The sequence below is a fragment of the Elephas maximus genome, chromosome 3, assembly GCF_024166365.1.
Source record: "Elephas maximus indicus isolate mEleMax1 chromosome 3, mEleMax1 primary haplotype, whole genome shotgun sequence".
Classification (NCBI taxonomy): Eukaryota; Metazoa; Chordata; class Mammalia; order Proboscidea; family Elephantidae; genus Elephas; species Elephas maximus.
The window spans coordinates 78,383,845-78,409,196 of NC_064821.1; the positions used below are offsets into that span (position 1 = coordinate 78,383,845).

At 48.1% G+C, this 25,352-nt stretch overlaps 1 protein-coding gene across 15 annotated transcripts in view; it reads right to left on the reverse strand.

Moving 5' to 3' along the window:
• GRIK3 (glutamate ionotropic receptor kainate type subunit 3) overlaps positions 1 to 25,352 on the reverse strand; it is a 252,729-nt gene that overhangs the window by 119,302 nt on the left and 108,075 nt on the right. Inside the window, exon 1 of one of the 15 annotated variants that reach the window (XM_049878791.1) lies at positions 2,871 to 2,905. The exons of the other annotated variants lie outside the window; for them this stretch is intronic. The gene's annotated coding sequence lies outside the window, so the exon portion shown is untranslated. Of the gene's footprint in view, positions 1 to 2,870; positions 2,906 to 25,352 lie in introns of those variants that run through there. 15 annotated transcript variants of the gene reach the window in all.

A 25,352-nucleotide genomic window follows, 5' to 3' on the forward strand; every position in this document is an offset into this window, starting at 1 on the left:
GCTTCCATGGGTGTTGACTGTGGATCCAAGTAAAGTGAAATCCTTGACAACTTCAATATTTTCTCTATTTATCGTGATGTTGCTTATTGGTCCAGTTGTGAGGATTTTTGCTTTCTTTATGTTGAAGTGGAATCCATACTGAAGGCTGTAGTCTTTGATCTTCATCAGTAAGTGCTTCAAGTATAGGTTCAGTCATTTCCAACTAATTCTTTTATTGACTTATAAGGTTCTAACTAACCAAATAGTTCAGATTATTTCCAAGTAAAGAATAAAACAGGTGAAATGTTTTCCAAAAGCACAGATCAAGTAAATGCCCCTTCCAGAATGGGGCTATTCATGTCTGAGTTGGGCTGCCTGCCATCTCAGCCCAGGAGAGGGCTGTTCCACTCCCACTCCCAGATGGATGTTGCCTGGATGAGTGGGTTGCAGCCTCCAGGCTGTGGCTGAGGCTTTGTCTGGGCAAGGATGTCTCTCTTGTGATCCACCCTCAACTCTGTCAGAGTGCCTCTAACTCAACATTCCTGAAGTCAAACACAGCATTTCTCCTGGAACCTAACCTTTTCTTGGGCCTCCCATTTCAGGAAAGGGCACCAGTGTCCCTCACCTTGGTGTCATTTTCACCTCTCCCCCATGTCCCTCATTGCCATTTACCCCCCAAACGACCCTGGGACCTATCCTGCAGGTGGCACCAGCCTCCTCACACCCTCCCTACCTCTAGGCTCCCATTCGAGGTCCCCCCTCCACACATCTGCCCCCATGAATTTCAAAGCTGGTGTCACCACTCTGCCTAATACTCTCCCTGGCTTCCTGCTGCCTTTAGGGTCAAAACCACACTTTTCTTTCTGACATTCAACTTCTCCAGCTACCTTTCCACCTGATCCCCCACTAAACCTTTCCATGCAATGTGAACTTCAGCCACATCAGGCAGTTTCTCTGCCACAACTATATGCCTTTGCTCATGACATTATATTTATTATTAACAACAGCCAAGTATGTGATCACTTATCATGCATCAGGTACAGTGCCAAATGTCTTACATGCATTATCTTGTCTAATGTTCACAACACTCCTAAATATTCAATTCTCTCTATATTATGGATGAGGAAACTGAGGTTAAGACAGAGTAGTAACTTGCCCATATTCACACCTGGAACTCAGGTGTGTCTCCAGGTGTGTTGAGGTGTGTTGTCCCTTATACACTGCTCTAACTGGCTCAATCTCTAGTTTAGCATTTGTCTCATCACTATATTCAGGTCTGTCCCCCAACTACGTTGTAAGGCCTTCCAAGGATGTGTCACGTAGTGCCTAGCACAGTGCCTGGACACTGAGCCAGTGGGACTAAAACCCACGTCTTCGGCCAGGTGTGCCTGAGGCCTCTGAGCAGGCTTTCTCTATTGATTCATTAATATATCAAGTATTCGCTGGACAGCTATTTTATAAGGAAGACTGTACTAGGCACTGGGCACAGAGCATTGAACTAAACAAAGAAAGTCATTGCCGTAAAGTCAGTTCTTACCCATGTTGTCCTCATGTGTTTCAGAGTAGACCTGTGATCTGCACGGTTTTCAATGGCTGTGATCTTATGGAAGTAGATCACCAAGACTTTCTTCCACTGGGTGGATTGGAACTACCAACCTTTTGGTTAGTAGCTGACAGCAAAGTGCACCACCCAGGGACCTTAAGCAAACAAGGTCTCTCAGGTGCCAACCTTACTGAGGAAAAAATTTATGAAGGGAAAAAACAGGGTGAGCTTCTTAAACACTAGCAAGCAGCCATCTAAGATGCATCAATTGGTCTCAATCCACCTGGATCAAAGGAGAATGAAGAACACCAAGGACACAAGGTAATTACGAGCCCAAGAGACAGAAAGGGCCACATGAGCCAGAGACTATGTCAGCCTGAGACCAGAAGAGCTAGAGGGTGCCTGGCTACAATTGATGACTGTCCTGATGGGGAACACAACAGAGAACCCCTGAGGGAGCAGGAGAGCAGTGGGATGCAGACCCCAAATTCTCATAAAAAGACCAGACTTAATGGTCTGACTGAGACTAGAAGGACCTCAGTGGTTATGGTCCCCAGAACTTCTGTTGGCCCAGGACACGAACCATTCCCAAAGCCAACTCTTCAGACAGGCATTGGACTGGACAATTGGATGGAGAGGGATGCTGGTGAGGAGTAAGCTTCTCGCATCAGGTGGACACTTGAGACTATGTTGGTATCTCCCGCCTGGAGGGGAGATGAGAGGGTAGGGGGAGAGCAATTGGGAGTATGTAGCAAGGTGTATATGGATTTTTGTGTGAGAGAATGACTTGATTTGCAAACTTTCACTTAAAGCACAATAAAAATTAAAAAACAAAGAACAGGGTGAGCTGATAAGCGAGTGCCTGGAGGTGACTGTTTTTCATGGCTATCCCAAGGGAAGTCCAGTGCAACAAATATTCATTGGTACCTTCTCAGTGTAGGGGCATAGAAAAATGAATAAGAATCAGTCATTGCCTTGGGTTGTGGTTGTTCGCAGATTAATAAAGGAATGAGTCAAATAAAGAAATAATTACAATAAGGGCAATGATTGCTCTATTGTGATAAAGGAAAAGTGTTTTAGGAATGAAAATTGACCGGAGGAGTCCCAGAAGGCATCCTAGAGGAGGTGATATTTAAGCTGGACTTGAAAAGTAAGTAGAAGGCGATCAGGCAGAGGACGAGTCAAAGCACCTAGGAGGCAGAGAGAACAGCAGGAGCCCAGCATGAATGAGCCTGGCAATTTCAGACCAGGCAGGAGCTGGGTGTGGTCATGCTCAGGCTCAGAGCCTGGCAGCCCATCTCCTCCTCCCCAGCAGTTTTTCTCACTCTCTGGCTGGGAATAGACGTACCTGCCTGGAGGAACCACTGCTCCTTTCTCCAATGCTGCTGTGTCCTGCTGACAGTTGACACATTGTGATTCCATCTCCGGCAACGGAGGGTTGGGAGGCTTGGAGGAAAGCACAGAGCCCATGGCCTGGCCGGCCCCGCCTGCTTTGGTAGCATCCTTATCTTCAGGAGAGGTGCATATACAGGGGAAAGAAAGGGAACACTCCTCCTGGCCGAACATCCAGCTCTATCCTAGCCACAGGCAGAAGGATACAAGACGCAGTTGTGGACACAAGCTGCTTGGTTCCCAGGTCTCGAGCGCAAGGCATGTGTCCCACCCCCAGGCTCAGCCCTGCCCCAGGCCTAGGACCACCACTGATCAGCAGCTGCAGCACACGGGTCTCTGAAGCTGCTCTGGTCCTGATCATGTGCCCCAGCTCTGGGAGTTTGTCCTGCCCTGCCTGGCTCTCACTTGTATAATGCTGCAGTCTTCCTAAAAAGGACCAGAGTCTAGTGGTCTGGAATCAGAATGCTTTGGTTCCATTTGAGTTCCAGCTTGGCCCCTAAGCAGCTATTACTTACTCCCTCTGCGATCCTTACTCGCTGTATATCTGTGGGAGTCCACAGGAGGTGCAAACGGTTAGGGCTCTCAGCTGCTAAACAAAAGATTGGAGGTTTGAGTCCACCCAGAGGCACCTGAGGAGAAAGGCCTGGAGATCTACTTCTGAAAAATCAGCTAGTGAAAACCCTACAGAACACAGCTCTACTCTGACACATATGGAGTCACCACAAGTCAGGGTCAACTTGACGGCAACTGGTTTTGTATCTGGGAAATGGGCAACGAACCCCACAGGGCTGCTGGGTATCAATGAGATGATGTACAGAAAGCGCTCGGCCCTGGCCTGGCACACAGGGGATGTTCTGCTGCCTCACTCACCCCAGATCCTGCTCCCCCTATCGCTTTCTGCCTGGGGTTCCGAATAAGGCCCGTTCCTGGATGCACAGCCCCCGGGCTCAACCCCACCTGCTGCCAATGCCTGATCCCCAGAAGCCATCTCTGTCATTGGGGCAGATTCTGGGCCCTCCAGCTCCTTGGCTGGGTCTGTCCATTTCCCTTGCGTTAGGTGGGCCTACCTTTAGTCCTGACCTCTTTGGTTCACCTGAAGTTACCCAGCATAAGCCTTGATACTGCTTTCCACACACCAGCCCCAGCATCCCAGCTCTGCTCTTCTCTGAGGAGGCTGGACCCCAAGGTCTCTGCGTCCCCAGAGGATGGAGCCACACAGCTGCAATGCCATTCCCCACAGCCACGCCTGGGTTTTGCTCCAGCCAAGGCCCTCACACTGCTTGCCTGGTAATGGTTGGGGGAATGAGCTGATGGGCAAAAAAGAGGCTCCATTTCTCTCTGGGACCAATTTGTGAGTTTTCAGCAGCCGCTCTCTCGCTCTCAGTCTCTGCCTCATCCCTGCCTGCCTGCTGCTCCCCCTCACGCATGCTGGCTGTTAGGATTCTGAAGGAGGCTGGAGGGGTGGGAACCACCCTCTGCCAGGCAGCCAGGCCAGTCCATCCAGAGGTGGGCAGGGCAGGGACGGGTGGCCTCCAGGATCCGGGAGGGCCAGAGTGAGGACGAGTCCTGTGGGTAAACACAGATATAGACCCCCATCCCCTCTGCTGCCCTTTGCTCTTGAAAAGAGGCTCCAATGCCTAGGGTTAGAGCACAGGCTAGCTTTCAATGGAGCAGCATTTGAGTTACAGCTCTGCCCCTGCTGGCTACTAGCAGGATGGAGTAGTTGTCAACCCAGCAGACTCTGGAGCCAGACTGTGGGTGCTCAGGCCACAGATGCCCTGCCACTAATAAGCTGCATGATCACAGACAAGCTTTTGAAGTTCTCTGTGCTTCAATTTCCTTAACTTCAGATTTGGGGGATAATCCTGACAGTACACAATCATAGCAAAGTACTATTTAAGTATTATTATGATTCTCTGTGTGACCTTGTAACACTGCTGACCCTCTCTGAGCCATATCTTAATGCGCAGGGTTTAGGGACAACTGAATGAGTCCCTGCCTGAGAAGCCCCCAGCAGAGCCTGGTACACCAAGAGCTCTTGATAAATGGCAGTTGGGTTTGTTTTATGAGCAGACTTCACCAATTCTAAATCACACATTTTTTTCAACACATTTTAATATCCCTGAAATCGAGACAGGTCTGGCAGTAGATGACAAGAAAGCACAGTGTCATAGTTTAATTGGCAGCATTTTTTCTTTCTTAGTGAAGTACATAAAACTGTGTATCTTACAGCCAGTGGTATCTTAGATTTTGTGAAATCAAAGCAGACCAAGGCGGGGGGAGAGTTCCCACTAACAACCTGGCCCAGCTGTGTCCTGAGGGTGTCCTGCCTACCCAGCCTCTCTAGGACAAGTCCGTCTGGTCACCTGGGGCAAGCGTTCCCCTCCCTCCTGTCCCCTTCTGACATCTGCCCCCTCTTTTCTCAAGTAAACCCCAGTGTGGTCAAGTCGATTCTGACTCATAGTGACCCTATAGGACAGAGTAGCGGGGTCTCAATGTCTGTACAGAGAGGAATAATCTGAGCCCACAGATAAGAAGGCATTTGCTTTGTTTTCAGGGCTCTGGAGAGGGTGGGATCCGTAGGGCCACAGCACCAGGCTGAGGGCGAGGCTGGGTGGACTGGGACCCAGTCCTCATCATGCCACGAAGAGGGAACACGAGGGTTTTTGCCTCCTTCCACGAACCCCCAGGAGAGTGGGAGGACAGGGCACAGACCTGAGGAGGCCTGGACGTCAGCCCCAGAGAGCAGGTTCAGAATTGGGAACATGTACCTGGAGTCTGTCTCCTACCCAGAGCTCGGACTGCTGCATGGTTTGTGAAGGATGGAAGGAGGAGAAAGCTGAGAATCCCAGAAGGGCCAAGACTCAGGGGAGGTCAGGTTGTGGGTTCTCTCCTATGGCTGGGACCCTGCCCCCGACCGCCACAAGCAGCTCAAGGCCCTGAAAGTTCTGCTGCCACCCCATCTAGTTTGACCCTCTCCTTTGAACCACCCTGGCCCCCATTTCCCTAGCCTCCCCATGACCCAGCAACTAAATGGTTAATGCCTGGCCCACAGTGGGTCCTGACTGGCTGCTGCCCCTTCCAAGTGGGCTGTCATACATATTGAATATCACCCTTGGCTCCCCCAGGGTAATTCTGGCTTTCAGCTGCTAGGATTGGCCCAAGGAGCTTATTCAGCTTCAAGGAGGAAAGTCTCCAATATTGAGCATCCTGTCTATACCGGAATTTCTCACCGAATCCTCCAACACATCCAAGAGGTGGATGAGGAAACTGAGGTGCAGCTGCTTGCCCAGGGAGCAGCTAAACTGCACTCAAACCTCAGGCCTGTCTGGCGCAGCCCCCCCATCACACTGCCCTCTCCACACCCCAAGTCCCAAGAGGCATCCAATCTCTCTTGCAACTCAGAATCCACCAACAAAGTGACGATCAAAGGCAGGGAGATGGTGTTTGTTTGGGGCCTGGGGGTAAAGGGAGGCTGTGCTGCTGAGCTGCAGGCGGGGAGCCCACATGGGGCCAGGCCGCACACCCCCAGCCCTCACCCTTGGTCTGCAAAGCCATTAAATATGCAGAATCTCATCTTGTTCCTGGGCAGCCCAGGGCTCCAAGTCACAGGAGGTGACACCGCTCTCCAACAGGTAAGTTGTTCAACAGATGGGCAGTCGAGTGGCAAAGAAATACATTATTAATGTTTCTGGTTAAATTAACTGATTAAAACCACCCCAGGTAAAAATGTACGTATCAGCGCTTTGCCCACAGCAAATGAGGAATTAATGGAATATGGCTGTGTCTTTGTAATGAAACACAGACAGGGGCTGTCTGGAAAGGTTCACTCTCTTCATAGGCAGCAGCAGGAGGTGGGGGCAGGAGGCTGGATCCATCTGTTAAAGGGAACTCAACTGATTGGCAAGGGGCTGGTTGGAGAAGAGAGACCCACAGGGGTTTCCTCGGGCCTCACTGGAGACCAGAGGAATTTGGAATGTTGAAGCCTGTCGATACTAAAGCTGCAGAGGGAACTCAAGGCAGGAGCAGAAGGCCTCTCATGTGGGCAGGGGAGGGGTGTGAGATGCGGAACACTGGATGGAAATCGGATCACGGAATGCTGGACCTGGCTCTGCTACTCCAGACTTTAGACAAGTCAACTCCCCAGTCAGGTCTCAGTCTCTGTATCTGTAAATTGGGAGGAGAATGAGGCAGTCTTAAAAAGTGTCTCCCCACTTTTGCTTCTTTCCCGTCACAGGCTTCTAAGGTGAATCTCAGCGCTTACCCTGTCCTTATCCTCAGCAGATAACCTAATGGAGAGCTGAGCCCATCTGGGGTGTGCCCAGACGTCTCTGTCCTTGGATGGCTTTGAGGAAACTCATGTTCTGACACAGGTATAAAAGAGTACTCACACACGTGTACATGTAGTTGGGTGCACACATATGCATGTACACACATGTACACACACATACCAGTTGACCCACACAGACACATATCTGCATTCAGGGAGCCACACAGACACACATGTGCTCAGAGTCCCACATATGAGTACACACATGTGCACACATATCTGAATAGAAAGGTGAAGCCCCATCACGCAAGGGCAGGAGAGTATCAGGGCACATGAGAGTCAGGCACATTTCAAGACAACTGTGGGGGAGAGGGGCAGGGAGGGCACTGCTGGGGCAGAGGATCCAGGGCCACTTTTCTCATCAACGAAATATGTTCTGTGCCAGGGTTTCAGGAGATCCCAGAGGCTGTGACCCAATTCAGGCAGGAGTAAGGTTTTACATAAATTATCCAGGTAATCACATCCCTACCAGAGCTTCCCTTGATCCAGGGACTGGAGTGGCTCGAGTCTCACAGTCCTGATCCTGGCTATACCCCCCCCCATCCCCCAACCTTCTCAATTGCCAAACACACTTCAGGAGCTCTCCAAGGTGCTGATAGCTAAAGGAGGAGCGGGATTGACCAAGAGAAGTCGTTCTCCTCCACCGCCAGCCTGCTAGCTGGGGTAGGGGGCACGGGTTGAGTGCTGAGTCCTACTGTCCTACCACACATACTACCGGCTGCTGGGTGCCACACTGGGGGAGCGAGACGGAGGCGCAGCTGGAAGCCTCTTAGTGACTCCCAGCCTGCGTGGAGGCCTGCGAGGGGGTCATCTCTGGCATCACAGTATCATTAGCTGTTTACCTTGAGAAAGTTCACACGTCTGGAGGCTGCGCTTGAGCTGTCAGAAACATTGTACGTGGTGCGAGCAGCTCTGCCAACTGTGCTCCCCAGGGCCCAGCAAAGTAAATATTGAGCAGGCGCCTGGCTCTGGAGTACACGTACACACACCTCCTTGTGCAGGGTGCAGCATGCCAACACACGGATACAAACATCTGCACAGACTCACTCCCCAGACACACAGAGACCCAGAGGCACACATTCCCACTGATATACAGACATGCACACACACCCCCACACTGTCAGGATCATACAATAATGTAACGTAGGAGTCCCTGGGTAGCAGAAACAGTTAAAGCACTCAGTTGCTAACCAAAAGGTTGCAGGTTCAGGTCCACCCAGAGGTGCCTTGGAAGAAAGTCCTGACAATCTATTTCCAAAAAGTCAGCCTTTGAAAATCCTATGGAGCAGAGTTCTACTCTGACACACAAGTGGTCTCCATGTGTTGGGATCAACTCGACAGCAACTGTAAAGGTAAATATGTACTGAGCACTTACTATGTCTCAGGTATTATATCCAAGTGGTTAATATGCCTTATCTAATTCAATTCTCCTAACAACGCTAAATGATAAGCACTAAAAAAAAAAAATTTTTTTACCATGTTACCCTTTTTCCAACAATAAAACCAAGGTTCAGAGAGTTTAAGTCACATGCCTGTAGTCACACAGTTGGAAAGTAGGCAAACTCCAGACACAGTGCTCTCACCATTCACTACACTGACACACACCCATCTACACAAAGGCATGTGAACCAGTGTACACTCAGCTATGTGCGCACAGACACGGACACAGACGCACACAAAGGCAAACGTGGACTTAGACACACACACAGAAATATGCTTGAGTATACATGTGTGAATGCATGCATGTACACACACACACACACACACACAGCAACCCAGGCCCACAGCAGCCTGCTCCAAGCACCTCTCCCAGCTTACGTGCCCTTTGCCCTAGTGTCCCCCGTCCCAGGGGCCGGGGCACATTGCCCCAGGGAGCCCACTCATGCCATGTGCACCCTTCCCTTGCAAGCTGCCCAGGTCTGGCCAGGCTACCCGGCTGACATTGATAAAAGCACTGGCAGCCACCAAAAGAGAGTGGGCTTTGATTGGGAGCTAGTCCAGATGGTGGCAGTAAGCCCCAGATGTTGTGTGAAATCAAATAAGCCTGCTGAAATGGGAAACTTGGCTCCAGCCTAGTGCTGCAGAGTGGCCCTCCTAGAGACTGGGTTCTGCTGAGGGTGCAGTATGACCATGCCATAGGGCAAGAAGCATGGCACAAGAGCCTGGCAACAGAAGGCAAAGGCTCAGCTCAGGAGACCAGACTTCTCCTGAGCCCCAGGCAGCTCAGTGCAAGGCTATGTGGAGTGCCTGGGTCCTAGAAGCCCAGGGGAGGGAAAGGGTCATTACTGATATCTTGGTGTGAGCCTAGCTGGGGAGCACCAAGCAACACCCGCCATCTCAGAACTCCCACTGGCCTGGCCTACTTGGTCACTTGGGCCTGATCTGCTGCTTCCAAGTCTCCATAGGTGCCCTCCCCCAGAGTCATCACTCACTGATTCACCAGATCTCTACTCACTGACTCCCAAGGTCACTGCCCCCTGGTTCTCAAGGTTACTGACCACTGGTTCTCAAGGTCACTAAAGGTTGATGCTCTAGATCAAACCACAAATTTTCAAGGTCATTGCTCACTGATTTCCAAGGTTACTGCACAGTTATTTGGGTAGTCATCAGCCAGAGATCCTCAAGTCCATTTCCTGTTGGCCCCTGAGATCCCAGTGATTTCTAGGGCCAGTCCCCCCACATTCTGGGGTCCCCACTTCTACTTTAACAAGGCCTGCCCCTGCCTTCCACCCTGGCCCTTTGTGCTCTGGACCAAGCTATGAAAAGGAAGACAAGACCCCTGGGCACTGCAGACTTGCTGACTGAGTGGTTAGCATCAAGGTACAAGAAGAGGGGAAGGAGACAGGGGAAGAAGGTGTTTGGAAAGGTGAGACCAGAGGCTTGAGGTGAACTTGGTAATTTACACAGCAAATTACACACAGAGTGCACACTGAGATTTCCTCCTTCCTTTCCTCACTCTCCCCTCCTCTCTTCTACCTTCCCTCCCTGCCTTCTTTCTTGTCTCTTTTTTAAGCAGTGATCTCCTCCCAAGCCTGTTGAAATGGAATCTGCTGCCTTCCTGGGGGCCAGAGCCAGGGCCAGAGCTTCCATGGAATTCTGCCTGCAGAGCCCCCTCCCCCAACATTCTGAGCCCTTTTCTGTTAGAGGCCTCCCTACCTCTCCGATTCCCCAGGTTCTTATATCCACTCCCCTGTTTGCTCTTAAGGAAAGATTTTATTAACCCACATTCTGATCAGGCAAGTAGCTGAGTCTGCATAGGTCCTCCTGAGAAATTTGCATGAAAAGGGGTATTAAGTCCAGGAAGTGAACCTCTAAGGGTAGAATTTCAGACATCATAGTGCTCCAAGGAGAAGCTCCTTACTAGAGTTGAGCAGACACATCTCCTCCATTCCCCAGGTACCACCTGAATTGCTAAGCAAGGAAAACATACACAAATAAAGTGTCATGTCCTGACATTTGATAATTTAAACCGAGCGATGAAGGGCATCTGCTTAATTACACACGGAGCTGCGTGCGAACACTCAGAGACAGGTTTCAGGGGAGGCAAAGACCCCCATTCAAGAGCGCTAACAGCCATGCAGCCCCGGGCGCAAAGACAGTGAGATTTGTCTTTTGAGGTTAAATTAAAGCCCGCGTTTCATTTTTGACACAACCTAATTCTTCTCGTTTCCTTCATCTACCTCCAAAAACTAGAGCCTTAAGTGGGAAAGATGCATTGAATAGCAAATGCAATTCAACAAATATTATGACATGCTGTTCATCACGAGCCCTAAATATTTAACAATTCAACTTTATGGGCTTTTCATTTTGTTTTATTTTCTTTTTTTCCAGACACGATGAATTCAGTGCTAACAGGCCCTGTGCCGTGGAATTGCTGGTGTCCTAGTTTGCAAAAGGAATAAAGTAAAATCTGTTCAGGTATTTGTGACCTCAGTCCACTCGCGGCCACGTCTCCTCATCTAGGCTCTGCCCAGCTGGCTTTCTATAAAAAATAAAAGTGCGATGGAAGGAGAGAAGGGGAGAAAAGGAAAGCAAGAGCAGAGAGGGTCATAATGCCTCTGTTGGCCAATTCATTTCTGTTTAATCCATCTCTGGGCTGCAGAAAGCTCCTTTGTGGTGGAGGAGACCAAAGGTCGGTAATAGATTTCAACAGGTTCCAAAGAGGCTGTTGAGTGCCCGGAGCTGAGTGGGAGGGTGTGAGGCTCCCCGAGAGGTGGCAGGGGGAAGATAATTGGAGACCCGGAGCCCCAGTTTGCCCTTTGGCTCCTGACTTCACAGATTTAAGGAGAAAAAGAGATTGTCTAGAATTCCGCCTCCAGAATTGTATGTGTGCGGGAAGAAAGGAGAGGTGGGGGCACCAGACCTCTCCTGGACCGCCCTGAGTTGCTGGCATGTGGCCACTTACTTAAAGAGAGTGGACTGGCAGAAGGTTAGGGGGCTTCAGAGCCAGGCCTGCTGGTTGGGATTTGCCTCTTGGGAGCTGGGAGGGCCTTGGACTCATCTTGGAGGCTCCTTTCGAGCAAAGAACCAGCCACCCACCGGGGATAAGAGATGAGAAGAGGCAAGGGTCAGGAGAGGCAGTTACTGAATTAAATTTACCAGCTGTTCTCTGCAAAACCCTTCTGAGGGGGCAATGTAGTTTTAACAGGAAAAGGAGCTCCCACATCCACGGTGTGGCCCACAGCTACCTCCACCCCAGGAATCCAGGCCTCAAGGACCCAAGTTGACTCTGCATCATCACTCAAACCTTTCACTGGGGTTGCCAGGGGAACAATGGAGGGTGTTCCTTGGTATGCCAGGTGTATCTGAGCAGGACTAGCAGTGGCATGGGGGAGTGGGAGTGACAATGGCCTCAGTTCTGGATCCCGGCACCCCTGCCATGCAAAGCTGCTGTCTCCCAACACAGGGTTTGGAGAGTGCTCTGCTCAGGGTGCTTGTAGGTGCAGCTTATGGGACGTCATTCTAACAGCAAGCTAAGCCAGGCCTGGAATGAAGGGCCAGGTGGCCACGCCCTTCCTCGAAACTCTCCCTAGCTCTCCACCACCCAGGAAATTCAGCCTAGTTTTCATCCTGACAAAAAACAGCCCAGAAACCTGCCTCTTCAGCCTCATTCTCGTATGCTTTCTGCTTTGGTCATACTAGACCCTTCACTGTCTCCAATTAAGCAATAGGAAAATGCTCTGATGGAGGTAAAGACAGGATACTCTCAAAGAAGGAGAGACTAGAGGCACCTTAGTCATCTTGGAAGGACAGGGATTAGGAAACACTTCCTGCAGGAGATGGCAACTGTGTTGAACCCTGAAGAATGGTCAGTGAGCATAATAAGAAGAGCGGCCCATAATTACTAAATACTTACATTATTTCACTGAATTCTAAAAACTTTCCTATGGGGTTTAATAACTAATCGCTATTAGTTTCAACTATAGATGAGAAAACTGAGTCAGAGAGAGGTAAAGAAACTTGCCCAAGGTCTCACAGCTTGTAAGGAACAGAGCTAGGCTTCAGACTTGGGCATTTTGACGTCAAAGCTTGTGCTCTAACCACTGGACTGAGCCCTTGAAGGCATGAAGTGTACGCTTCGCTTCTGTATCTCTAGCACCCAGCATGGGTTCTAGCAGAGACGAGGCACCTGTGAGGGTGCTGAACACGGAGGGATGAATTGATGGATAAATAAATAGACTTAGATGTATTTTCAACCCAAACAGCCCACTGGACATAACAGGTATGTAAGATTATAGCACATTAGTAAAAATCAAGCCTTCTATTTGTCCCAGGACAGTAGTTCCTACAGCACATTCCATGGGACATGAATTCCTGGAAATAAATGTTAGGTACAAAAGGGTGTCCACAGTCATGTGAGTTTGGGGAACTCTGAGTTAAACGAAACCAAATAGGTTTCTTTACTTCAGGGCTTCTTCAGCTCTTTTGGTTGGTAAGCATCTCCTGGAATTGGGGCCACAGCAAATAAAGTTTGGAAAGCACTGTTTTTGAGTCACCTCCTTTGGAGCTTAAGGGATGGTCTAAGGAGCCCTGGTGTTGCAGTGGTTAAGAGGTCGGCTGCTAACCGAATGGTTGGCCGTTTGAACCCACCAGCCGCTTCGTGGGAGAAAGATGTTGCGGTCTGCTTCCTTAAAGATGACAGCCTTGGAAACCCTATGGGGGCAGTTCTGCTTTGTCCTATAGGGCTGCTACGAGTCGGAATTGACTCAACGGCAATGGGTTTGGTTTGGTTTTTGTTATATTGAGTTATCTATTGTTGTACAACAATTATTCCCAAATTTGGCGACTTAAAACAATATTTATTATCACAGTTTCTGTAAGTCAGGAATTCAGAAATGACTTAAATGGATGGTTCTGACTCAGGGTCTCTGATGAAACTGTAGATATGAAAAGTCAGCCTAGGCTGCAGTCATTTGAAGTCATTGACTGTGGTTTGAGGATCCACTTCAAAGATGGCTCACTCACATGGCTGGCAGGTTGGTGTTGCTTGTTGGCAAGAGGCTTCAGGTCCTCACCATGCTGATCCCTCCACAGAGCTGCTTGAGCATCCTCAAGGCATGATGACTAGCTTCCAAGAGTGAGTGACCCAAGAGAGCAAGATGGAAGTGGCAGGGTCTATTACGACCTATTACTGGAAACCACAGACTATCAGTCCCACCGTATTTTATTGGTCACACAGGGAGATTCTGATGCAATGTGGGAGAAGACTACATAAGGGGTAAATACCAGGAGGCAAGGATCATAGTGGCTCCATCTTAGAAGATGGCTGCCCAGATGACCTTAGGGTTCAAACTTCTGAAACTTGGTGAGAGCCGTGTGCCCTCCTTCTCTTCAAGTTGACAGGTGCACACAGGCATTGTATTTTCTCCATGGCCACCTGGTCTTTCTCATTAGCTGCCTTTCTTGACCTCCTAAATCTTCTTGGCGCTGCAGAATCATAAATTCTAGGTGTCACAGCTGGAAGTGACCCAGCCCAAGTTCATCTTCACAGATGAGAAAACTAAAGCAAGTAAATGCAAAAGAATTGTCCAGGGTCATAGAGAAAATTAGTGACAAAGCCATGTCCATCACACATGTCTGATAAGATATGAATGTAAATCCACTGGCCTGAAATTTCATCAATGCATCATATCACCTCCTTAAAGCCTTGAACTGCCTGCATCCCTAACCACAACAGGCCAAGGGTATGGTGGATTCCAGGCAAGGGGTAGAGGGATAGGGTAAATGGAGTCATTGTGGAAGTGAGATAAGTGATGGGCCCCTGGTAACCCCATTCAGAACCGTCCATCTCCCTGGGTGACTCGGACACCACCAACCAAGAAAGCAATAAGATGTTTCTCCTTTAAAGCCTGCGCCTTGAGATCCAGCCTTCTCTCCCAGTCTGAGCTCAGCCAACCATGCAGACAATAGAAGCAGCTAACCCTGTGGGTGGAATAGCTGAAGGTACACCTGGAATGCCTGCTGACTTTTTATCTCTAGTAAAGTTTGGATTTGCACAGCACACTCCCAGAGACTATGTCCTTCCAAGCACTGGGTCTGCCTTTCTGGTCAGTCACAAGAGGCTGGTGGAGCCAGTGAATCTCCCCTCCACTCAGTCTGATGGGACTCTAAGTATCTATGACAAGTTTCTATACCAGCATGCATGTTCTTTCTCTATAAAGTAAATTTGTCAACCTATTATAGTAGACCTTGGATCACTCTTCATAAGGGCAGTATAAACAGGGAAATTAAATAAGGAGCAAGGCTGAATGAAATAGAAACACCTGCTGCTGTTACTGCTCATGTAAGTTTCATCTCAGCTCCAGTCACCTCCAAAGACTAAACCTCACCTCCTCCAAAAGCCTCCTCCAGCCACCTTACTTAAGGTTTCACCATCCTGTGAACCCTGTCTGTTCCCCTCTTGTAATTACACATGCAATTATTTGTTTACTGGTTTACCATCTACCTCCTTTACGAGGCTACAAGTTTCATGAGGATGTGGACAACAGCTCTCATTCCCTGCTCTGTACCCTGTGCCCAAGAAAGTACTGGCGCTCAAGAAATGATTGTTCTTGCCTCCACAAAAGAGCATTTTCCTTTGCCATATACCTGAGAGATGGGACGTCTGGAGGAAGAGTTCATTTTCCTAATTTGGCATCAGGATCAGATGAGAGTTTCTCCAACCCACTCCCACAGAGAGGCATGTGCATTCCCTTCTGTCTGGGTCTCAGATGCTGTGTCTACAGCATCTGGCAAGGAGCCCTGTCTGTCCCTCAGCTGTCAGCCCCAATTCCCAGGGATGGACTGTTCATCACATCCTTGTCCTGTGGGGTCATGGTTGGATCATCCAGAGGATCCTGCTCTGCCAGCCCACCCCATCCTCTCCATAGCCACATCCTGTCCAGCTCCAAGATAAAGCGCATCTTCAATACCGATGCCTACTGGGACAGCCTGGATTGTGGAAGTCTGCCCTGAAAACCTGGTGATCTACTTCCATAAAGATTACAGACACTGAAAACCTATGGAGCACAGTTCTATGCTGAAACACGTGGGGTTGCCACGAGTTGCAATCAATTCAACAGCAACAGGTTTTTGATTTACTCTTGGGTGACCTCGTTTTAGGCTTGTTGGCCCGTCACTGGGCGCCACCATTCCACATATCTACTGGCCTCTCAGTTGGTTCCTCCTTTATTCTCTAAAGACAAAGGACCATTGGGCTGTGAATTCTGATACTGGAAATTTCTTACTGATTGACCTTAACTCTAATTTTACTGGTATTAGCTTCTACATGACTTAATCTAATTCTTGTTCTAATTTTTATCCTGCTACTGAACACCCAGGTGTTGAAAGCTGATCTGTGTTTTGACTTAGTGCCCAATCTCTAGGAACTCTAGTGAGAGTCACCCCCAAGCAAGTGAACCTGTGGTCTTCTCTGGCCCTTGGGGGCCTGGGTGTGTTACAGTCCTCTCCTCCCAGCAGGGCAGGAGATTCAGGTGACACGTGAGCACCACCAAAGCCTCCCTGGACTTTTTTTGTTCGTTACTACCAGAAACACGTGGAGTTTTGTGTCCTTTCCCTTCTGGGATCAGGAGTCAGAGAACATGGAGTCCATGTAAGGCTACATTGCCAGAACCCTTTGTTGCCAACGAAGATTCAGTAACCAAAGGGACCACTTATTGGCCAGCAGCACTTCTTCCCTTAAGTAGCTTCCTACTTGGCTAAAACAACACTCCTATTGTTTTCAGAACTGCCACTCCAAGTCTATCCACTCCAGTTCTTCAATGAATTTCATCTTTTCTTTCACTGTGAACATTTTTGAAGACAGTAGAGAGGCAGTTTCACCTGGTTGTTGTCACAGGTGTATCTATAGTCAGCATTTGCCTGTAAACTCTCTGAGGCCAGGTCCAGTATCTGCTTGCTCACCATGCTATCTGTAGCCCAGTGCCTGGCACATGAAGGAAGGCACTGGGACGATGGAGAGGAACAGGTCATGGAGACCTGCAAATCACTGTTACTACTAATAACCCAAACATGCCAAACAACAGATTTAATGTAGACTGATTCTGTTAGCATCACATCCAATATGTAGAAACACGTTTACCCTTCATTCTGCAGTCTGTTACACTGTCTGTTTCTATCTGAGTTATCTTTTTTTGTGAATAGAGAACAAAGCCTACACTAACACGGTCTGCCACTGAGCAAGATGAACTCTTTGCTTCTTAAATAGTCTAGCAGCCTGCATGAACCGAAGTGGCCAACCCCAGTAGGTTAGCGTCTTGATTTTGTAAGTAGGCTCCTCCCCTCACCCACCCCTGTCATTCCCCGCTTCTGGCCAAGTGATCTCATTTTGCTCAAGGTGTCAAACCTCAGTTCACATGCCTCACAGCTGAGTCATCAACATCTTCATTGTTCAATGTGCTGCCTGAAATAACCCATTGCTGGTGGGGAGGGATGGTCTCATGTTGCCATTGTGGGACCTTGTGGTACCATGGTGGTTACATAATTCCAAGCAGGTAACATCTTGTGAAATACAGATGCCATCAATGATTTGTAATCAATTTGATTTTTTTTTCACAGCTACCCTATTATCCTTTTCCTTCTTCTTATTTGCTTTCCCATGGTTCCTCTACAAGTCTCATAAGCAAAGGTACAATATCCCTAGTATCTCCAGGCTGTAGAAGTCATGCATGTGTCTTAGACACTTCTCTCCAACATTACTTCCAAGTTCAGGGGCTGTAACCCATTGCTGTTGAGTGGATTCCAACTCATAGTGACCCTATAGGACAAAGTAGAACCGCCCCATAGAGTTTCCAAGGAGCGCCTGGTAGATTCAAACAACAGCCGTAGCTCTTAACCACTACGCTACCAGGGTTTCTAGTTGAGGGATAAACCAAAAAACCAAAACTGTTGCTGTCGAGTCGATTCCGACTCATAGTGACACTATAGGACAGAGTAGAACTGCCCCATAGAGTTTCCAAGGAGCGCCTGGTGGATTTGAACTGCTGACCTTTCGTAAGCAGTCATTGCACTTAACCACTATGCCACCAGGGTTTCCAGTTCTGGGATAGCAAGGTATAATCAAAAGGGCATAGGACTGAAAGTCAAAATTCACAAGCTGTGTGGCTGAGGTTGCATTCCTTTCTTCTGTTTCCTCCACTGGTTACAGGAGATGAGACTGAGCTGCCCCTCTCCTATGCTTCTGCCTCTTCCCAAAGGAAGCTTCACCCCTCCCCCCACTCTCTCCATATACACCGCCCCTCACAGGATGAGAAATTGCAATCTGATTGTCCAGAGCCCACTGGCCATACTTACTAGTAGGTGGGATACTGTGTCTTAAGGTCAAGAGCTGAGCACTAAGTTCATGGGGTATCCTCTTACTCTCTGTTCCAGGGTCTCTGTCTTCATGTGGGTGGGTAAGTGGGGACAAGACTATCCTGAGAGCCTGCCCCTACTGGATAAATGGTGGTGACAGGGCGGGAGGAGAAGTAGAAAGCCCTCTTAGGCCTCCCAGCTTAAGTTATATTTTCCAACACAACACTTCTAGAGAAAACATGTAAAGGGGTAGGGATGGGGGTGTGCAGGGCACTTGCCCGGCTGTCCGCTGACAGAAGCAGCACTTCCTCTCCTGTTTGCCTTTCATGCTTGTGTGCACACCCCCTTGGCCAGGAATTCCAAGGACTCAGGCACCCCCCCTACCAAACCTGAGGCCCCTTAGGTTCCGTCACTGAGTCTGTGGGTTCTCGCCCCCCCTGTCCTCCAGGCCTCATAATCGCATAGCGTGGCGAGGCAAACAAGGCTCTTTCATCCTGGGTTTCCCCGGGCGAGAGTCCCTTGTCCAGCCTGTATAATGGCCCCTGAACTGCCCTCCCTGGGTCTGCCTGGGCCTGAGTGAGCCTCCCTTCCCTGGCACACAGCCCAGACAGATGCCCAGGAGACTCATCTACCCACCCACCTTGGTTATTCTGCTCTCCTGTTTGCAGACTCCCAGGGATCACTCTGGTTTCCTGGTCACCCATCCCTTTCCGCCTTTCACCTTCTGATTCTAAACCCACTGTTTTTCTCTGCTCTGGCCACAATGGCCTTGTTTCAGTTTCTTAAACAAGCTGGGCTCTTCTGTCTCAGGGTTTCACGCATGCTGTTCCCTCTGACAGAATGGTCTTCCAGCCATTCTTCTTGGCTAACCCTTATCCTTTAGGTCTGAACTCAAAGTCATTTCCTCAGATAAGCCTTCCTTGACCTCTCAGTCCCCTTGTTCTTTTCCTTCTAGCATCTATTACAAGTCATAATTATGCACGAAAGCTGAAAGGTGACATCTCTCCCAGTGCCACCCTGTTGCCAGCCTCACCTATCACTGCACTAAGGTACACATAGCCACCATGTACACTCACTCCCAAAGACACACTCAGTGTGCAGAGATGGAGGAGGTACAAGCATCACCCAGCAAGAACTTGCTGAATGTCTCTTCTACATGTCTCTTGCTCCAAAGTTCCAACACCTACAGCAGCTGCCACTTCTCTCTTCTCTCACCTCTTTAGCCTCTCTTCTGGCTCCCCTCCCTGGTGCCTACACCTCCTTTTCTTCTCCATGGTATGTTCTCTTCCAGGCCTTGATTTAGAGTAATCTAGCACTCTCTTGGTTCTTCCAGCCCCACTCCTCCCTATTTCCCTCCAGACAGACAAAGGAAGCCAAAGGAGCAGGACAGTACCTAATAAATCAATGGTCATTCTATTACATACACTTACGTATATCTGTCTGATGGCTGTCACCACTACTATACTGTAAGTTCCATGAAGCTCACATGGCTTCCTGAATGTTTTATTCACTACCGTATACCCAGCAGAGTCCCTGGATGGTGCTCATGGGTTAACAGGCTTGGCTGCTAACCAAAAGGTTGGCAGTTCAAGTTCACTCAAACATACCTCAGAAGAAAGACCTGGCAATCTAGTTCTGAAATAATCAGCCATTGAAAATCCTATGGAGCACAGTTCTACTCTGACACACACAGTGTCACCATGAACTGTAATCAACTCAAAGGAAACGGGTTAACTGGTATACTGAGCACCCAGCATGGGTATACATAGTAGTAACTTAGAAAATACTGGTAGAATGAATGAATATCATGTTTGTCTAAGGTGACTCATAATTCATTTCAACTGGAATGTCTGGACCCCCTGGATATCCAATCCTGGGTGCCCATATTCCCAGTTAGAAGGTCACTATAGATTGTGTACACATTTCCTGGTCTTCTTAATCTCCTGGTACAGACATCAGCATCCAGAATGCCCAATCACATTTGGCATTAGTCCAATTCAGTAAGGAGCCCTAGTGGCATAGTGGTCAAGCACTCAGCTGCTAACCAAAAGGTCAGGGTTCAAACCCACCAGCTGTTCCATGAGAGAAAGATACGGTTGGTTGTCTGTTTCCATAAAGATTAGAGCCTTGGAACTCTATAGGGCAGTTCTACCCTGTCCTATAGAGTTGCTGTGAGTCAGGAACGACACTACGGCAATGGGTACGGTTCCATTCAGGACAGGGATCTTCTAAATCTGGGATAACTGGGGTCCCCATGGCAGCTCTGTGTCCAAGGAAGACTATCTCCTCTTCCCTTCCCCTCCTTCATCTTCTCTTCCCTACCCTGCCCCCACAACCAGTAAAGATGAAAAGACTGACACAAGCATTAAAGACACAGAAACTTCCCTCCTGAATGATCCTGCTAATGGTAAACTGATGGGATTGAATACATTCAAGTCGGAAATGATCCAAATATATGCTAATGAAGCTGAATATGCATTATTTAGACTAAAACAAACTAACTGCAAGGCAGGAAATAAAGTAGGTGAATTATTGGTTTGGCAACTCAAAGAATTGGAAAACTCAAGCACCGTTCCAGAGACAGGCAGAGGCAGGCAGGAAAATGTGGTTAATGAATTCTAAACCAATTAACCGCAAATTGATGGCACGCTCAAAGACTCACCACCCCAACTCCCTCAGATTGCTTTCTGAAAATTCAAAAAGAAGATGCTGTCACCTTGCACTTTTCTTGTTTTCACTTCCTAAATGTGCTCACCTGCAAAGTTAAGACTCAGGGAACAAAAAAAAAAGGAAAACTACGAACAGATCCCAGATATGGGAAACGGGGCTATTTTGGCCACAGAGGGGGATAAATAATGCTAAGAGGAACTTCTCAACTCTAATTTGTCAAAGAGAATCATCCTCAGACTGGACAGAGCAAAGCAAACCTTGATGGGAGGGAACGGAACCTGAGACGGGTGAAGAAAATCCAAGAGCACACTTTGCTGGTCCAGACTAGAACAATCCACCTGTCTTGGCGGAATCCCAGCCATGGCAGGGAAGAGGATCACTAATTAACTGATGGGTTTTGTGAGACGAAGGGATCACTAGGAAGGGGTTAGAAGACAGGAGATGGAATAGTGTTGTCCAAAGGTGGAGTCTATAAATTCCAAAGTGCTTGCTGACAATCCTAGAGAAATCTCAGATTCAGTTCTTATAAGGTTAGTTTGTCAGATCTCAGGAAAGGAAGCAGTGATCAGTTGGAACTAGTATGGGCTCACTAGAAACGAGATCTTTGCTAAAAGGGCACCTTTGTTGCTAAATGGTTTCCTGACCTTTATAGAGAATAGCCCCTGCCCCCACCACTGACCCTCCCCATTTCCATTCCCCAGCTTTATTTTTCTCTATACCATATGTGCAGCCACCACCTGTATGTCAGTGGAGGCCTGCATCTTGCTAAGATGCTGAACAGGTTTCAATGAAGCTTCCAGACTAAGATGGACTAGGAAGAAAGGCCTGGTGACCTACTTCTGAAAAATCAGCCAATGAAAACCTATGGATCACAACGCCCCCATCTTCAACTGATCATGGGGGTGGTGCAGGACCAGACAGCTTTACGTTGTACATCGTACATGAGGTTACCATGAGTTGAGAGCTGACTCACCAGCAGCTAACAACATGGCAGTTAACACCATCCAAGATACAAACGCTTACATATTTTCTCCTCCCACTGGAATGTAAGCTCCACGAAGACAGGGACTTTGTCTATTTTGTCCTCTGATGAATGTTCCCGGCACATGATAGAGGCTCAGTAAAGCATTTGACAAAGTTTATCATGATGGCATCGTGGGAAAGATGACAACACAGTAGCTGGATACAAGACCAATTGGGGGATGTATAGCTCAGCTGATGATCACACCCAGATGATCCATGGAAACTCTGACTGAAGCTGTCAAGGATTTCACTTTACTTGGATCCAAAATCAATGCCCATGGGCACAGCAGTCAGAAAATCCAACAGTGTGTCACATTGGGCAAATCTACCGTAAAAGATCTCTTTAAAATGTCGAAAAGCAAAGATGTCACTTTGAGGATTAAGATGCGCCTAACCCAAGCCATGGTATTTTCTTTACTGTACTTTAGATGAAGTTTTACAGAACAAATTAGTTTTTCACTAAACAGTACACATATTGTTTTATGACATCTGTTAACAACCCCATGATGTGTCAACACTCTCCCTTCTCAACCTTGGGTTCCCTACTGGCAGCTTTCCTGTCCCCTCATGCCCTCTAGTCCCTGCCCTTGGGCTGTTGTGCCCCTTTAGTCTCATTTTGTTTTATGGGACAGTCTAATCTTTGGCTAAATGGTGAATCTTGGGAGTAACTTCATTACTGAGCTAAAAGGGTGCCTGGGGGCCATACTCTCAGGGTTTCTCGTCTCTGTCAGGCCAGTAAGTCTGGTCTTTTTTTGTGAATTAGAATTTTGTTCTACATTTGCCTCCAGCTCTGTCCAGGTCCCTCTATTGTGATCCTTGTCAGGGCAGTCAGTGGTGGTAGCTGGGTACTATCTAGTTGTACTGGACTCAGTCTTGTGGAGGCCATGGTAGATGTGATCCATTAGTCCTTTGGACTAATTTTTCCCTTGTATGTTTAGTTTTCTTCATTATTCCTTGCTCCCGAAGGGGTGAGGCCAGTGGAGTATCTTAGATGGCCACTCATAGCCAAGCCATTGTATTTTCAATCGCCTCATATGCATGTAAAAGCAGGAAATTGGATAATGAAGGCTGAAGAACTATAGTGCTGGAGAAGAATAGTGAATATACCATGGACTGCCAGAAGAACAAATAAATATGTCTTGGAAGAAGTACAGCCAGAATGCTCCTTAGAAGCAAGGATGTTGAGACTTCATCTCACATACTTTGGACATGTTATCAGAAGGGACCAGTCCCTGCAGAAGGACATCATGCTTGGTAAAGTACAGGGTCAACGAAAAAGAGGAAGACCCTCAATGAGATGGACTGACACAGTGGCTGCAACAGTGGGCTCAAACACAGCAATGATTGTGAGGATGGCACAGGACTGGGCAGCATTTCATTTTGTTATACTTAGGGTTGCTATGAGTCGGAACTGACTCGAGGGCACCTAACAACAACATAGCTCAGTTTATGACCACACCCAGATGAGCCATGGAAAACCCAGCTGTAGATAATGGGCTGTCTTCTCAGTTCTGTACTCTACCACTGTTCCTGCTGGTTTAGCTGGAGACCTTCAAATTGAGGCACAGGGATGGTGTTCTGCATCAGGATGGAAGAGCCTCAGCGAGCTGGAACAATGATCTGACTCTGAAAGTATTCACTGTCTCTGGAGTAAATGTGAAATCCCACCCTTGGAACACAAGGTAGAATGGAGGAGACGGAGCTTAGTGACACACCTCAAGTGAACAAGGCCAGTGTGAATCGCTTCCTAAAATGCTAAGGACAAAGTTTGGAACTAGAAAGTGGTGACAGTTGTACAACATTGCAAATGTGCCTACTGCCACTGAACCCTACTCTTTAAAACAGTTAAAATGGTAAATTGTATATTTTGTGTATTTTACCATAACCATCATCATCATAAGCTAAGGAAATGAACTGCCACATGAATAGACATAAGGAATCCATTAGGCCGAGGTGGTATATTGATCCACTCTATATGACGGAACATATGTATCATTAGGCCTTGTGAGCTATTCCTTATCATTAGTTCTCTCTCACAGGCTTTCAGCCTAAGTTACTGTGACTCAATGACACAGAAATCCTAGTGGAGAAAACAACCCCAGAGTCAAGCCCTGCCTTCTCATATCCCTACATGATTAGGGTGGGGTGGGGGTAGAAGTGGTTAGCAGAGATGACTTAGAACCAGTTTCTGCCTCGTGGAATTCATAAGCCTACTTGGCAGACATGTGAGGCTCTAAATAAGTAAATGAAAAGAATAAGAAGTAAGAAAGAAAAGGAACTAACTCTTCAGAACCAGCCCTTTCAAATTGCAATCAGGTTTACAATGCACGGTCAAGTTTCACATCTGTTCATAATAATACAGGGGCCACTACCTCCATGAACAAACACAGTTGGAAATAAATGTCCTTTATAGTCAACTTGGAGGGCCCTAGATAAATACTGGTCAGGCTGCAGTGAGTGCTGTCTGCTGGACACAGCTCTCTTGCTAGCCTAATCTCCTAGCTCGCATTTACCTGTTCTTTCATTTATTCAATAAGAACTCCCTTAAAGATACACTGGGTGCCCAGCCCTTTGTCATGTGTAGGGACAAACCAATGAACAAGACCTAGTCTCTGCACTCGAGGTGGCCATAGATGAGTAGGAGAGAAAAAACCACGATTTCAATGCAATCTGCAATGAAAGGGAAGGTGGCATAGAGATTAGGGGAGGGGCTGTGTCTGGAGAGCAGGAGCAGGAAGAGGAGGGTGGTCTCCTAAAGGAGAAGTGATGAATCCTGCCCCCTTGGTCCACTGTGGCTGGCTCTAACCAGACCGGGGGGTTGGGAGAGAATGAGGGAGACAGAACCGACTCTGCCAGGCAATGGCAGCACAGACCTGATTTTCTTTCCCAGAGTGTACAGTGAAAAGGGCATTGGGGTGTTTTCTGCTAAATCTAGCTCCCCTGAAGCTCAGAGTGGAATCGTTGACCACCTAGTACGGGTCTGCAATGATTAAACAGCCAAACGCTGACCTGCTGCAGCCAGGGGAGGAATCAATAGTGCCAGGCAGAATTCTGTGGAGCCTGTATTTCTGTTCATTGGAGAAATGTATGTTCAGCCTGGGTTGATTCTCAAAGTTCTTCTTCCTGTTGAAAGGCCAGGAGATGAAACACCCCTCCTGTATCCACCGTAAAGTGGGATCCTCCAGCAGCAGTGTCCTCTCCTAGATCAGAATTCTCCATTCTCCCACTTGAGGTCTGTGTTCTGAATGGGGGCTACTGTCCCAACTTTTCAACCACAGTCATTGGTTGAGGGGTCAGCAGCTGACCTGAGATTGGACAATTCAGTCCTTTCCCGAGATTTTTAAAACAGAAGAGGGGACAGAGAAGACATTTTCCTCTCTTGACATAAACTATAACAAACGAAAATCTACAGCTCCCAGAAGCTGTGATTCCAGACTCATGGAGAAGCCAACTTGAGAAATGGAAGTTAATTCACAGGGAAAAGCAGGACACATGAGGCAAAATGACAGAGAGCGTGCGGGGGAAGGAAGTTTGCCTGTGTTTGAGTCCCTGGTTCTGATTGTCTCTAACCCTAACCCAACCCTACCCTTCCCAAGCTTGGACTACTAAAAAAAAAAAAACTGC